Source organism: Poromitra crassiceps, assembly GCF_964638095.1.
Source record: "Poromitra crassiceps genome assembly, chromosome: 4".
Classification (NCBI taxonomy): domain Eukaryota; kingdom Metazoa; phylum Chordata; class Actinopteri; order Beryciformes; family Melamphaidae; genus Poromitra; species Poromitra crassiceps.
The window spans coordinates 47,678,168-47,694,846 of record NC_139626.1 but is presented as its reverse complement, the minus strand read 5'-3'; the positions used below and the strand labels follow the sequence as shown (position 1 = coordinate 47,694,846).

Here is a 16,679-nt window from a genome sequence, read left to right as displayed (position 1 = left end):
ACAGGAGGCAGTAGCCTCAACACAGGCCTACAGGAGGCAGTAGAGAGAAATGAAATCCAACACAGGCCTACAGGGGGCAGTAGCCTCAACACAGGCCTACAGGGGGCAGTAGAGAGAAATGAAATCCAACACAGGCCTACAGGGGGCAGTAGCCTCAACACAGGCCTACAGGGGGCAGTAGAGAGAAATGAAATCCAACACAGGCCTACAGGGGGCAGTAGCCTCAACACAGGCCTACAGGAGGCAGTAGAGAGAAATTAAATCCAACACTGGCCTACAGGAGGCAGTAGCCTCAACACAGGCCTACAGGAGGCAGTAGAGAGAAATGAAATCCAACACAGGCCTACAGGGGGCAGTAGCCTCAATAGACAAGATTGCAATGCATGCACCAAGTTCAGACACATTCTCTGGGCTGAAAATAAAAGATCTTACAATATACGGTAATCATGAAATGTCCATCCGTCCGTCCGTCCTTCCGAGCACATTTATCTCTCCAGTCTAGACGTTGCTCCGATCACCTCCAAAATGTGCCAATCTTGTGCAGAAAACAAAACAAAAAACAAAAATCCGCTCACAGGGGGCACTACAGTTTGTAGGCCTTCACGCTCACAGAGCCATTGTGAAGCATCCCTTCCCTGCGTCCCACTGATGTCACCGACGACGTCATCGGTGATGTCACTCGAGCAATTGTGATGCCATCAGTGATGATGAAATCAGTGATGTCACTCAAGGAATTGTGACGTCATCAGTGGTGACGTCATCATCAGTGATGTCACTCAAGCCAAGTTGGTTTGATTTTTTGGGGGGCAGACCTCTCCGCTTTGTTCATTCGGCTCAACAGCAGCGATGGTCAACACAGACATACCCTGAGGCCTATCGACTCAGGGCCTGGTTTGACCAGGAGCCCTACAGCCAATCCCTGACAGAAGGATGAAGTCATACAACAGCGTTTTCTGAAAATCGCGTGAAAAAAGACAACGCATTTACGTTGCAAAAGTCATAAAAGTGATTAATTCACGTTTGTGAAGATTATCCTGCTGAACACAAATTACCCCTCCCATAAACCTTTGTTAACCACAGACCTTATTTTATGTATTTAAGTGAAATCCCTATTTTAAAACACCATTCACTTTCCCCCTGAAGCTCCAACATGCTACTTCCAGACTCATTTATTTGTCCAGCCAGATCTTTGTCAGCCGTCCTGATTATTTCCAGGCTACAACTCAAACGATGCAGTCCATCACATCACGGGCACAGTCACCTAATCTAATCCACCTTGATATCAGCATTAGGGATGTCAACAGTTAACCGTTAATCGATTAACCGTCGCTAACGTCGTTGTTCGGTTATTGCTGTCGGTCTATCAGTTAATATTAAATTTTTTTTTTTTTTTTTTTTTTTTTTGGTCTATTTACTCAATGAGCTCATGCCCAAACAAGGCGTGTCTATTTAGATGCTGAAATGTTAATGCTTTTTGTGTTAGAAATTCTAACACAAACAGAATTTGTGTTGAAATGTTGATGCTTTTTGTTAATGCTTGTTAATGCTTTTTGTGTTAGAAATTCTAACACAAAAAGCATTAACATTTCAGCATCTAAATAGACACGCCTTGTTTGGGCATGAGTTCATTGAGTAAATAGACAAAAAAAAAAAAAAAAAAAATTTTTTTTTTTTTTTAAATATTAAAAAATTATGAATTAACCGATAGGTTAATCGATTATTAGCGTCGGTTAATCGAAAGTGAAATTAACCGAAAATTGACATCCCTAATCAGCATCACATGGTGCATACCAGGTTTCAATATGGCTATTCTTCAGCAAACACATAGGGTCTGTCTGTAACTCAAGTGAGCTCCTATCACCTAGCTACCTAACTAGATACTTGATTAATTAGGTAACTAATTTCAATATAGGTGGATGAAAAATAATTCGTTTCAGACGTCCTCATGCTTGAAGGTAGCATTGCACGCGACAGGTCGCACTGGTGCCGTTTCCATTGAATATACAAGATTTTTTCTGACCAAGATTGATCAAGTTGAATCCCAAAGCATTTGGCAATACATTGCCATGGCTGGAGGCTGTTTTCTCTAACGTTATACTACTTTTATAATCCAGAAAGGTCGAGGCTTCACAGGCTACCGTGAACACTTTTAATTTGAAGGCGAAAAAGATAAATGGTACATATGAACTGATAGAATTGACAGACCAGTGTCAATTCAATCTACGAATACACCATTTCCCCTTTCCGCCTTCAAATTAAAAGCGTAAAACCCAGCGAACGAAGAATATGTTACAAACACTACAAATGGGAAGTAATGACAGCTTATCATTTAATAAAGCACAGTTAAAATGCGTGGTATGGTTCCTCGAAAATTATCCATAACCAGGTAGGTACCTAGAAAGGTTGCAAATTCAGTGAACTTATGTATCAAACTGGTTTCAGACAGCCTAATTACAACTTCTTACCTAGAAAGGCCACCTATAAAGCTCGTTCACTTGAGAATCAGACATCAGACCGCAATGTGTGCTTTAAGAACAATACTCGCACAAGGGACACTTATGTGTACTAGTAGTAGTAGCCTACCACTGGAAGGACTGCAGTACTAACACAGTGTCAACAGCAGCTCTCTGACACGTGCTCTCCTGCTTAATCCCAACCTTCTGTAATCCAGCTAATCTACAGAAGCTGCTGCGCGAGGACACACACACACACACACACACACACACACACACACACACACACACACACACACACACACACACACACAGAGAGAGAGCACATAACTGGACATGCACACACACATGAGCTGCCGTACCTCAGCTGACCCTCCTCCATAGTGATGATGATGATGATGAAACAGGTTTGTGAGCAAACATCTGAGCTGAGCAGGTGCTGAGAACGGAGAAGCACCTGACAACTCAGCTGCTCTCTCTTTTGGCCATTAGTGAGAAACAATCTGCTGGACTGTTTAACTTCAGGACATACCTGCACATTATATAACGGGCAGCTTAAGCACAAGCAATCTGATTGGTCAGAGTCGTGCTACTGTATTGCTTGCACCATGTCGATGATTACCATTTTGCACAGCGCACCGGGCTTTACTGGCTGCTATGCCAACTCTTGTTGGTAACCAGGAAGCCAGCAAAGCTCTGCTTCTTGTTCCTCTCCTGGAGCCTATGCACTTTACATTGAAGACACTTTCAGTACTCAATACACGCGTATAAAACACACGACAGCCTGCTTTACTGTGAGCCAACCGCACTGATCTGAGCACACCTAGCCCCCTGCTGCCCAGAGTTATTATTAGTTATTATCGCCATATTAACAATTCAGTTCTCAGGAATGCAAAAGTCGTGGCTATTTGCAGCAGACTTCAGCTTACCAGACGACAGCTATTTTGCAAAGCACTGCTATGTAGCAAAGACAATCCCGAGTTCCAACCGGTTGGCGTGCCAGCACTAATTCATTTTTATATTCTTGACGTTTCAAAAATAGTACGCAGAGAGTTGTGATCAGATGTGATCCCTGCCGAAGTGTCACAGATCAAAACACAGCTCCAGCCTCCAGGGATGCTGCTCATAACATCCTGCTTCTAATCCTATCTACTGTAGGTCTTTGTTCAATGAAATCATTTTAACAAAATCTGCTTAACACTGATTTGTTAAGCAGAACTTAACAAATCAGGGTTTTTTCGCCTCATCACACAACAGAGAGCCAAAGTGAACGTCACCTCCTGCCTTTCTCTGTGTACCAGCGTCTGAAAGACTGAGAGACGTTACTTTTTTTTATCCCGTTTGAATTGTGCCATGGGCTACACACATGTCAATTTAAAAATAATGAGCACAAATTCAATCATACACATTTATGAAACAACCTTTTAAAGCAGCTACGAGCAAGATTTTCGATTGTTATTAAACAGTCTAAATTTAATATCGATGCATCACATCTTACCTCTAATAGTAGACGAGACCAACGGCAAGTAGTCTCGCTTGAACCCCGAGTGAATCGGCCAGTGTTGTCTTGACGATTAGTCTGTCTTCGGCCGGGGCAGATCAGGAAGTGAAATGAAACGGTTTGCGGCGGCCACTTCGGCCATAACCACAAAATAACAAAATTACTTCCAAACAAACTGTTAGAATATAACGAGAGATGTTCGCAAGAGTAGCAAGCCCCTGCATGGCGTTCTCCGTGTTTATGGTCTGTATAGGCAGAGTGAAACGGTTGAAGGCAGGCAGCTGCCGTAAACCGTTTCGTTTCACTTCCGGGTTTATCCAGCCCGCCGGTAGACAGACACAGACTCTATAATCATCAAGAGAGCAATCTCCGATTCACACGGCTTTGGTCTCAGCTACAATTATAGGTAAGATGTGATGCATCAATATTATAATTATACTGTTTAATAACAATCGAAAATCTTGCTCGTAGCTGCTTTAATATAACCTCCGTCCTATGACAAAGTTTCACCAACCACCATAAAACCACCATAACACCAACCACTGCATTGGTGGCCTATTGAAATTTTCCAATAGTAATAATAAGCGAATAATCGATAAATCGGTGCCTCCCTAGAAATCTCCATTCCCCGGCAACATGATCCAAAATGCTCAAGGCTGTTAGGAAAACCGCTAACCTTGTTTAGCCGGTGTTCTGTGACGCGGTGCTGAAATGTATTATCAAGTGTCTCCCAATGTACAATAGACTTGCATTGTCACAAGGAGTGGCCTGGTTAAAGTTGAAAGTGTCCTGATGATGTGGTCACAGTCAGAGCTACAGCAGAGCGGGTAACTAGGTCTAACTCAGGCTGGTGGAAAGTTTCAGAAGAAGACACAAGGGGAAGCTGTGGCGAGTTGTACTCAACAGATAGAGACAGGAAGTCAGCGTGAAAACACACATGCAGAGAAAAGAAGAAAAAAAACGTCACACACAAAATAGCGTTGAGGCTAACTTCCTTTCTAGATTCTTCTCATTTGAATGACTTTTAGCAGTGCAGACCACACGTGCACTAGGGGTGTCAAAAATAATCGATTATAAGATGCATCGCGATGCGGACGTGCACGATTCTGCATCGATTCACAAATGTCAAAAATCGATTATAAAAAAATAAATAAAAAAATAAAAAATAATAATCAAATAAAATATAATGGAAGTACATGCAGTTGTTTATTTTAATTATGGATCATAATACAATGCAATTCTAAATGCACTTTTATTTTAAAAGTAGCCACACAGTGAGAAAAAAGAAAGTGAGAAAAAATAAATCAGGTATTGGGGAAAAAAAGTGATGCATCAATTTAAGATGCATCGAGATGCATCGATAATCGTAATCGACACGAATCGAATCGTAGCCCTCTGAATCGTAATCGAATCGAATCGTAGCCCTCTGAATCGTAATCGAATCGAATCGTAGCCCTCTGAATCGTAATCGAATCGAATCGTGAGGCCAGTGAAGATTCACAGCCCTAACATGCACACATCACAAATGTTCCTCTACTAAGGCCTTTCGCTCAACATACGTTTCTCAGTGTGTGTGTATATTTGTTTCATCTTTCTCATCCTCCATCTCTTCTGTACAGGGAACTTCAGTCTGACAACAAGCACATGAGGTGTGAGAGTGAAAAGAGACAAGCGGTTGTTGAGCGGTTGTTGAGTGTTGTTGTAAGCAAGCAGCAGGCGATGATAACAGTAGCATGACACATGACCACGCCTGACAACAGCCAGTCCATCACTACTGTGGTTGCCAACGGAAGTCAGCAGCACACAACAAGCCTCCTCTGTTTACTGTCAACAGGAACAACAGTCTGATGCTCAAATTGGGTTTTCTGTAGCATCGGCGAGACAATTCAATATCGTTAGCCTCAGTCATATTTTGGCAGGCCATGCCAGGCCAGGCAATTATGCTATGAGGCTAACGATATTTGAGATGTTAATTTTCACACTCAAAAAACACTCAAGTTTCCCTTTTGGAAAATTGTCATACATCATAGGTTCATCACTCAATATCTCAAACCTGTAAAAAAAAGTATTATTATATTTTTCATCAGCGGACTGCCAGTTAAAAAAGTACCAGAATTGTGTGCTTGGTGTTTGTTGATTGATCGATCTCTCAGCGGTTGAAATCACACCATAAGATCCACATTGAGCACGTGCCTCTCTTCTCAAAAGAAACCTTTTTATTAGAACTTTAAAAGCCTAAATTTATTACAGTGGGACATTGGTACCAGTGTGGCAGTGCTGGGCAGCTTCCCGTTCGCCCGGCCTAACACTACAACTGCTCAAAACATTCTGTTTATGCAAATAAGAATGAGTTACCGGTAGTTAGTTGTGTTATCGTTTTGCATACTACGGCTCTCAGCCTGTGAGAATTACAAGAGCAACAGTCGAACAAGCTTCAATTCCTCGATCACCAACATTACAAGCAACTAATAGTAAAGAGGTCTAAGGTCATAGGTCATGCATCAGCACTGTCACAATAGACCCTTTTCACGGGGGCCATTTGGTGTCGAAAAGGCAGAATAAACACAGGTGCGAGCAAAACACTAATGAGGGTTTCCAAATTCCAATCGTGGAAGTTGGAAACCCTCATTCGTGTTTTGCTTGCACCTGTGTTTACCCTGCCTTTTCGACACAAAATGGCCCCCGTGAGAAGGGTCTATAGTGTAAGTGAGACACAACAAACACTGTTATCATAATAAAGCCTCACATCTCCACTCAGCATTTCAGAAATTGACCAATCTTTTTTTTTTTCTTCTGACACCCAAGCTTTGTCAATTGTGTGATGAGCATAGAAAAGATTTCACAGAAGAACATAACGTCCTCAGCATGAAATACACTGTTTCGATTTAAATCGAGAGAAAGACAAAAACAGCCACAAAGGTTACGAGCATTTCATCCACACAGCAACCGCCTCTCTTTCACACAATTAGCCTGTCTGTCTAAGTTCCCACTGCGTCTAGCAGCTTTAGCGAATCACGAGCTAGCTAAGAGCATAGAGAGGGGAGCACTTTGGACCATAATTCCCTTAAATCCTCTCTTCCACCTGAATGGCCTCAGTGCTGCCGAGCTCAGCACTTTACCCCTCATACCAACACCCCCCCCCCCCCCTCCCTCCTTCACAAAGCCCCGCCCCCTTCTCTCCTAACTGCCTTTTCCCTCGCCTCTTTTATCCTTTCTCTCAATTCACCTTCCCAACCTTGACCTCCATTCCAACGCTCTATAGACGGTTTTCACGGAATTGTCAGTCCTGCTCTGCTCCTTCTTCTTCTTCTTCTTCTTTTCTGTCCACAGCAAACACTGTAACAGGAAGTGAGCTGGGGTTCAATTTCAAATGTTTTTGTTGTCAAATTAAAACGTCTATATTAGTGTTGTCACGGTACTCGGTACTTCGGTACTTGGACGGTACTACATTGCTACGGTACTGAACGGTACCTGTTTTTCATGGTACCGAGGGTACCGAATTTACTATTTAGTTTGCCACCATGGCTTGGCTTCATGGACCCAGCCGCCAGCTAACGTTAGCCTGTCTGCCTGATCAACATACATACATACTGCGCATACAGCCCCGCGCACTTCCGGGACTACGGTGTCCCCGAACGTCCACACGTAATCGCGAACAGTCATTCACAGCTTGTTTACACGAGCAGTGCGCAGCGCACAGGCAGCGAAGATAATGGCTAACAGCTACAGCAGGAGGAGCGGCTGCTCCTGTCCTATTCCAACAACTCAACTTGTTGAGAAGAAGAATGCAAAGAGTCGCATTTGGAAATATCAGTCCCCAAAGTCCCATCTGCAAAAAGTGTGAAAGGGAGTTCCAAACCAAACATCCAATCTCGCCAAGCAGCTGAAAGACAAGCACCCAGACCTGTTCAAATAATTCAAGGTGGGTTAATTCTTTCAAACGGTGTAAAATAACACGTTTAACAACATATCAAACAGACCTTATCCTGTCACATTCGTTTTTGAGATAGCTGGCAATGCATTGTGTAACCAAAAAAACGTTTGCGCTAACGTTAACGTAACGTGTTTTGTAATGGAATCATTATGGGACCCGGCTAATACCTGGTACAGCGTTAGCTAGCATAGTGTAACATGTGTGCAATGCAATGTTTGTAATGGAAACATTATGGGACACGGCTAATAGCCGAACTTAGCCATAGTTCAACATGGCATCAAAATAAATACAAGCTTCTTTCGGGTGAAACATGTCCGTGAATTAAAACTAGCTACATAAAATTGCTTGCACTCTACATGTGTGTATGTGCAGTTGTTTTTATCATCTCTTTATTTTAGTAAATCTCACTGACGTTACTTTCCATTTAACAGTATGCGAGAGATGAAGATGAAGAGGAAGGCACAAGTCGCGGAGCCCAAAAGACCACCCAGCAGACAATTCCTGATGTTTTTGAAAAGCAGAGGAAATATGACAAGAACTCACATGAAGCAAGAAAGTGTGATAGGGCATTGGCAGAATTCCTATGCATCGATCAAATACCAATATACAACGTTGAAAAAAAAGGATTCCAGCAATTCTGTGAAATAAATTAAATTATAATATTTAATATAATAATAAAATTAAATACTTGAGGGCTACATGCCACTGGTGTTGCACTGTCTGTACTCACTGCCATACAGTTGAATGTAAGAAGAAGTAAGCAGAAGCACATTGTTTTGTTTTAAAGTTGAAGGCTACATGCCATTGGTTCATTGGAAATGGTTGCATACTTTAATAAAGGAGAATATGTTCAAGAAATATCAGTCTTTTTTTTACCGTGGTACCGAAATTGGTACCGAGTACCGTGGAAATTCACTAGTACCGGTACCGACTACTGAATTATTGGTACCGTGACAACACTAGTCTATATTGCAGAATTGTTTCTGGCCACGGCCCGAAATGAACTTTTTGACTCACCGGCCAAGATGCTAGATGGAAAAATCCACTCACCAACCATAATGTTTTGCCGGCCAAAATAATAAATCACATCTATCTATCTATCTATCTATCTATCTATCTATCTACTATATCTGTATGTATATTAGGGGTGGGAATCACCAGATGCCCACGATACGATACTGAAACGATACTTGAGTCACGATACGATAGTATTGCGATACTGCGATATTTTCGATATTGCGATATATCGATATTGCGATATATTGAATATTGCGATATTTCGATATATTGCGATTTCTTACATTTTCAACTGCAAATGATGTCCCCAAAGGAAAACTTTGTCATCATCTGATTTATATAAGAACAATTTTTCAGTCTGTACATCTGACTTCAACCATTTTATTGCAGCAACATTGTCAAGTAGACATACCAACAACTTTCATAAAGTCATGTCATAGTTGCATGCACCTGACAAACTGAACTGTTTGTTACAGTCTACTTACAGTCCACCTTAACTGGATGTGTGTGTGGACTACTGTACTTATGTAGTTTTTGCAACTTCACTTCACTTACACAAAACATCTTGTGCAGCCCATTCAGTAACTGGGGAATTTGTAAATTACGGTACTGTTATGACAAAACTGTTACTGTTAAAACAAAATGAAAATATGCTACCGTTTGTTTACTGCTGGCCTTGGAACTAAAGTTTATAGTAGCCCGGTGGCCTGGCATGGCCTGCAAAAAAAAAAAAAAAAAAAAAAAAAATTGTGCAATATCGATACTTGGCGTCCAAATATCGATACAATATCGTCAGGCAAAATATCGCGATACTGTGGTGTATCGATTTTTTCCCCCACCCCTAATGTATATATATATATATATATATATATATACATTATATATACGGCATTATATATATATATATATATATATATATATATATATATATATATATATATATATATATAGATACACACTACAGCCAAACAGAGGAACAAACATGTCCTCACATTTTGACTCAGCTCAGCAGCGTGTCCACGACTAAACTTTCTTCTAAAGCTTTTTTTTTTTTTTTACCTTTATTTATACAGGGGGAGTCTCACTGAGAGCAATGCTCTCTTTTTCAGGAGCGCCCTGTTCACATTCACACCTGGAAGCTGACCAGTACGACCACACTCTGATCTGCTGGCCACTGAGCAGCTCTACTGGAGCGGTTGGGGATAAGGGCCTTGCTCAAGGGCACCTCAGTGGTGGTAATGAGGGAGGGGCAAGCGCTGCCTTTTTCACTTTCCCCACCCCGATTTATCCTGCCGGTCCCGGGGATTGAACCGACGACCTTCCGGTCACAAGCTCGCTTCTCTAACCATTGGGCCACCACTGCCCAAATTTGATTAAAACATAAACTCTGATGGTTGATTTTCATCCAACCGCTCTCAGTCCGACGTGTGGATATTATTATTTGCCATGATGAAATGTGACTAATTTATCCAGGTGGGCTCAGCGTAACGTTAGCGGACTTCCCCCCGCTCTCTGCCTGTGTATGTGACTGCTTCTAACGTTATAAACAAACGAGTCACATTGAATTCACTTGAACACTTGTAACGTTACTCACACTGGGTTGAAATTAGGAAAGAATGCGTTTGTTAGTTTCATGTGGGTTGGCACCATCATGTGGGTTGACACATCGTCGATGGGCCAGCCCCCTGAGGCTTCTACATCGGACCATCGTGATTAATTATCTGTTCCCATTTAAACATTTGCAGTTTTAATCAAAAAAGGCCAAGTCCACTCAACTGCCACCCCGGCACGGGCGGCATTAAACCAGTTCAGAGAAGCGGTAGAGAGGAGAGGAGGAGGAGGAGGAGGAGGGGGGGATAAGCAGAAGTCGGTTGTGTTGGTGTGAAAATGTTAAGACAAAGAAGAAACTTCACGTTCTTTCCTGTTTTCAACCCAAAGTGAGTACAAGTCTTCAACTGTGAATTCAACTCGCCTCTTCCCATGAAGTCGCTCCATTACATACTGGAGGCTGCTGCTGCTGTGTTTCTATCTCTCCTTAACGTCATGTTAACTTCAAAACTGAGCCCACGTGAATCTAACATGATCTGCCAGTAATTCTGCCCGTTTTCTGCCAGCTAGTTAAATTCAACACACAAATGTTGTTGGTCACGATCTGTAACATTAACGTTGCCCCCCCCCCCCCCCCCCCTCTATTTTGACCATGCTCACTGTTGCACTGCGGTATACAAAGACACCATCAAATGCAATTTAAATAAAAGAAAACATGCAAGCCAGGAGATTCCAAAAAGCCCTCAAGGGGCTTGACAAGAGGCATCCCCCAAAATATCTTAGAGGCAAAAAAAAAGCATAGCTTAAATACATAAATCAGAACACGCACACAGACACACACACGCACACACACACACACACACACACACACACACACACACACACACACACACACACACACACACACACACACACACACACACACACACACACACACATGATGACAGCATGATCTGAGCTCCTGTGGGAGTTGTGAGCAGAGACACACAGAAGGTGCTGCTCCTTCACTGCAGAGACGAGTGTTGTGATGTTGGGATGTACAGTGAAGTGAAGGCTACACGTCACCACAGAGACCAATCAATCACCACTGAAGACAAACATCACATCTCCTAAACAGCAGGCAGCAGCTCTCCATCCACACAAAGCAAAAGATCTAATCCAGATGGGATCGTTTGTCTCTCTCATGCCTTTGGTTTGCCTTTGGTCTAAAGCAGGACAGAGAGGCCTGGTTGGGAACATGAGCGTGCTGCAGTGCAGTGTGCAGGAACCACTTTGGCATCGTCATTTACTTACTTCAGTTCAAATCTTACAATCTGTTCTCATTCTGTAGCCGCCATCGTGCGAAGCTGCCGACGTGTAGCTTTAAAGCGTTCACGTGAAACACACACACGGTACACACACACACAGTACACACACACACACACTCAGACACACACACACACACACACACACACACACACACACACACACTCACACTCACACACACACAGTACACACCCACGTGAGCCCCGTAAGCTCTATGGCCGTCAGCTGAGGGAGCAGGCAGTGAGATGTGGTGATGGTGGGCAGGGTGGAGCGCTGTAACTGCTCCAGCAGTCTGACCACACACACTGACCAGGGAGAGAGAGAGAGAGAGGGAGAGAGAGAGAGAGAGAGAGAGAGGGGGAGAGAGATGTGGGAGGAGGGGATGGATGGGGACAAAGGCAGTGGCAGGGTGGAGAGAAAGGTAGAGACAGGCAGAGACAAAAGACAGTGAGGCACCGCGACAAAGAGAAGGAAAGACGAGACAGACAGAAGACAGACAGACAGACAGACAGACAGACAGGAGATAGACAGAGACAGACAGAGAGACAGACAGGAGACAGACAGGAGACAGACAGACAGACAGATAGACAGACAGACAGACAGACAGACAGACAGACAGACAGACAGACAGACAGACAGACAGACAGACAGACAGACAGGGGGAGTGTTTTTGTGTGAGAGAGTTTAGTGTGAGGATGTGAGAGGGAACATGTGTGTTGTACTGTAGGGCTGGGCATTACGGACAAAATCAAATATCACAATACTTTTGACCAAATACCTGAATATCGATATTGCGACGATATTGTAGGGATGACTATTGGTGCTTTCACAATGAGATTTTGGATAAATAATCATCAGTAATGTGAATAGAATAACTGTGTGGGTAAAGGCAAATAATAGAACAGCAGCTAGTAAGTTCAGAAAATGACATCACTTTACTGTAATGCAGCCTTTTAAAGCAGCAAAAGACATGCAAAGTATGCCACCTCACAATATAACGTTATCCAAAATCTAAGAGGATATCTAGTCTCAAATCATGATTATTGATGTAATTAGTAGGCCAACCCTCGTTTAGTGTGAGATTGCGACAGGGAATATGTGTGCAGGAGAGTTTTGTTGGTGTGAAACAGAAAGCAAGAGGGGGAGAAACTGCCTGAATGAAGGCTGTTAGAATATAATAAATAGAAAGTAAATAGAGAATGAAGGAGAGTGAAAAGTAAGGAATGCAAAGAATCAGTCTTCATCAGCCCAGATTAAAGTACCACGTGATGTTAACGCTGCTCCTGTGGCTAACTTTAGCAGTGAGTCAGTGAACAGTGACTCAGATAGAGAATATGTGAGTCATCTGTGAGCATATTTGCCAATACCTCCACGTACCACTAGGGGTAGGCGTACCTCAGTTTGGGAACCACTGGACTAGATAAATAGCCCCAGCCCTTTATAACAAACAGGCTAACTGCCCCAGCCCTTTGTAAAGTACAGGCTAACTGCCCCAGCCCTTTGTAGCATACAGGCTAACTGCCCCAGCCCTTTGTAAAGTACAGGCTAACTGCCCCAGGCCTTTGAAAAGTACAGGCTAACTGCCCCCCAGCCTTTTGTAAAATACGGGCTAACTGCCCCAGCCCTTTGTAAAGTACAGGCTAAGTACAGGCTAACTGCCCCAGCCCTTTGCAAAGTGCAGGCTAACTGCCCCAGGCCTTTGTAACATATAGACTAACTGCCCCAGCCCTTAGTAAAGCACCGGTTAACTGCCCCAGCCCTTTGTAAAGTACAGGCTAACTGCCCGAGCCCTTTGTAAAGTACAGGTTAACTACCCCAGCCCTTTGTAACGTACAGGCTAACTGCCCCAGCCCTTTGTAAAGTACAGGTTAACTACCCCAGCCCTTTGTAAAGTACAGGTTAACTGCCCCAGCCCTTTGTAACGTACAGGCTAACTGCCCCAGCCCTTTGTAAAGTACAGGTTAACTACCCCAGCCCTTTGTAACGTACAGGCTAACTGCCCCAGCGCTTTGTAAAGTACAGGTTAACTACCCCAGCCCTTTGTAACGTACAGGCTAACTGCCCCAGTCCTTTGTAAAGTACAGGTTAACTATCCCAGCCCTTTGTAACGTACAGGCTAACTGCCCCAGCCCTTTGTAAAGTACAGGCTAACTGCCCCAGCCCTTTGTAAAGTACAGGCTAACTACCCCAGCCCTTTGTAACGTACAGGCTAACTGCCCCAGCACTTTGTAACGTACAGGCTAACTGCCCCAGCACTTTGTAACGTACAGGCTAACTGCCCCAGCCCTTTGTAACGTACAGGTTAACTGCCCCAGCACTTTGTAACGTACAGGCTAACTGCCCCAGCACTTTGTAACGTACAGGCTAACTGCCCCAGCACTTTGTAACGTACAGGCTAACTACCCCAGCACTTTGTAACGTACAGGTTAACTGCCCCAGCACTTTGTAACGTACAGGCTAACTGCAAGGGGAAATGCAAACCAGCCAGACAATTAGCTACAACAGCTACCTTATTCCCTGTTTGAATCAATGAACCAGATGCTCACATTGCATTCTCTCTCTCTCTCTCTCTCTCTCTCTCTCTCTCTCTCTCTCTCTCTCTCTCTCTCTCTCTCTCTCTCTCTCTCTCTCTCTCTCTCTCTCTCTCTTCCATACCTCCATCCTAACAGCCTATGCTGACTTATATGTAATGTGGGCGATATAGGCACTCACTATCGTTATTTCATCCTGACATGATTCTCTTGCTACACGATAATATCGAACTATTGAACTACATCATTTGCAAAGTAGCCTAGCAGAGATATTCTCAAACATGTTCATATCACCAACCCCCCAAGTAGATACACATTTGATTGTAAGATTTTGTCCCAAGAATCTGCCAAAGCTTTGGTTGATAAATACACAGAATTCTACACAGACCCGTACAGCAACCTCCAAGACCCCTGGACGTCTCTGGACCCCCACTTTGGGAGTCACTGGCCTAGATGGTCAAACTGTAAGGACACTGGTATAGTCTAGCCTATTTTCTGAGGCTACATCGTTTACGATGAAACATCAACACACCCTTATGCCCAGATACTGCTTACAAGCGGGTTGCATCTAATATTAGACCTCTCAATGATACAGCTGGTCTTCTTTTGTCGGACCAGGACCAGCTGTCTGCATACTCTTCTAGCATACTGTATGCTATAAACTTTATAAGGATTATGATGCCAATATTACAGTAAACATGTTCATACTTATAATAATATTAGTAATAATAATATTACGTATGGTTTCACTGGAATTCTGTTGCTAGGGAACAGTTTGGACCCAAACACGATTCCCATCAGCTAGTGTATTAGCAAACACTCTGCAACAGGAAATAAACTTTGGTCCATTTAGAATGTTTATGTTGAAGTTGAAGTAGGCTAAGCTCACTACACTCACTATTGAGTTATAGTTCATAGGAATATTCGAATAATTATAGTATTTAGGACCCTACTACTACAGTAATAATTCATAATGAATGTATTCTTTCCAGAGGGGGATCCCAATTACTTCAAAGTGCTTGGCTAGACATAATCAACCTTGCTACAAATGCTTTTGAAGCCACAACGTAAACATGTTGCTAGTTGACGTTCATTGGACATATATTTTGAGTAGCCAAAACAGAGATATAGCACCGAAATGGCACGTTGCCTTTTGGATATAGCCTACAGAAAGTGGAGATGTCAACAGCGCATAACAACAGATGGAGCCTATGTCATTTGTGGAGTCGAACTATACATCAGTGCGTTGCGTTGATACATTTCCTATGCAGTTTGGCCTGAATGCGAAATGTTATTATTTTTGTGCAGGCTGTGTGCGATAAACTGTAACTTATCTGGCAACACAACAGCACCAACCAACCAACCAAACGAACGAACGAACGAACGAACAACGATATCTTCGAGCAGCGCATGGAGAGATGCGCCTGGAACACACACATAAAAAAAAGTAACGTTACAGGCTACACAGCTACGTTTACGAGAACAATGGAAAGATGAGTTCAGCTAGTTGACTCTCTTAACTTACCGCTGTGGTGTGGTTGGGAGGCCAGTCAGTCAGCAGGACAAAACACCAACAACAAGCAGCAGGCGGACAACTGTCAAATTCCGCCTGCCCCAGCAGCCAGGAAACGATACTCCTCTATCAGTCCTAACGACCACTCTGGTATCACCGCTGTCTTCAACTCTACCGATATCTCACACCGACGGCTCCGTCATTATGAATGTCCATGAAGTGAAGCATAAACTACATTACATTGCTGCTGCAGTCTGAGGTGGCGACACGTACAGACAGACAAGCAGACGCTTCTACTGACAGCTAGTAGGAGGTACCGCTACTGGCAAAAGTCAAGCTAGCAAGAGTACAAACTACAACTTCCGGTCAACATAACGTTCCTTTACACAGAATCAAACCCGGGGAAAAGGCAGAGCACTTGAGTCATAGATATATTATCTGTGTACACACACACACACACACACACACACACACACACACACACACACACACACACACACACACACACACACACACACACACACACACACACACACACACACACACACACACACACACACACACACACACACACACACAGATATACCATAAATATAGTGTTATTTCCCAGTGGTTTGTGTTTCATTTTGTGTTTACTTTAGGCACAATTACTGATTATTTTGAAGGAAACTTTTTCTCTTTCCGGTTTGATCTCTGGAAGCTCGATGCAAAACGCGCGATGTGGCCAAAGTGCGGTCCCTAGCGGCTGAGCGTTTCTCTTCCGCCTTCAGCTGCTGTTTAGGTTTACTGCCACACGGTGGAGCCATTTAGCCGTGGATAACTATCTGCTGACCGGCTGCTGGGTCCAACTCGGGCCTCATACAGTAAACTGCTCGAG

At 43.3% G+C, this 16,679-nt stretch overlaps 1 protein-coding gene across 1 annotated transcript in view; it reads right to left on the bottom strand.

The window, feature by feature from the left end:
* LOC310774429 (uncharacterized protein) overlaps window positions 1-16,028 on the bottom strand; it is a 44,905-nt gene extending 28,877 nt beyond the window's left edge. The window contains exon 1 of the mRNA XM_083634501.1: window positions 15,815-16,028. The gene's annotated coding sequence lies outside the window, so the exon portion shown is untranslated. The remainder of the gene's footprint in view (window positions 1-15,814) is intronic.
* Between the last annotated feature and the right edge of the window lie 651 nt (window positions 16,029-16,679).